This window comes from Penaeus monodon, chromosome 22 (assembly GCF_015228065.2).
Source record: "Penaeus monodon isolate SGIC_2016 chromosome 22, NSTDA_Pmon_1, whole genome shotgun sequence".
Classification (NCBI taxonomy): Eukaryota; Metazoa; Arthropoda; class Malacostraca; order Decapoda; family Penaeidae; genus Penaeus; species Penaeus monodon.
Genome location: NC_051407.1, coordinates 19,376,333 through 19,376,718, shown reverse-complemented (window position 1 = coordinate 19,376,718; position 386 = coordinate 19,376,333). Strand labels below are relative to the sequence as shown.

Here is a 386-nt window from a genome sequence, read left to right as displayed (position 1 = left end):
TCTAAATATATTACGAGGTGAAAATTTATGTGACTGATTTATGAAGGGAAAGCAAATGGAATCTAGATTTGTGTAATATAACAAAGATATTAACCGTGATGCCATGAAAGGAGAAATAAGTAATATGTACTTCATCATTAAAAAAAGAAAAAAAGATATGGATATATATTACAAGAAATTTAGCATAGGTGACTTGCAGAACAAAGTAGGGAAGAAATAAATTCGTGTATTATTTTTGAAAACATGAAAATGAGAGAGAAATGAGTATGTGTGACGTGAAATAAAATGGGAAAATCTAAATATTATTTTTGAATGATCGAAAATGAGGAGTATGTTTGCATGTGAGACTAATGAAAAACAAATAAATAAAAAAGGGGACAGATACG

At 28.0% G+C, this 386-nt stretch overlaps 1 protein-coding gene across 1 annotated transcript in view; it reads right to left on the bottom strand.

Annotated features, from left to right (window-relative positions):
* LOC119587349 (GTPase-activating Rap/Ran-GAP domain-like protein 3) overlaps positions 1-386 on the bottom strand; it is a 420,180-nt gene that overhangs the window by 91,460 nt on the left and 328,334 nt on the right. The gene's annotated exons all lie outside the window — the stretch shown is intronic.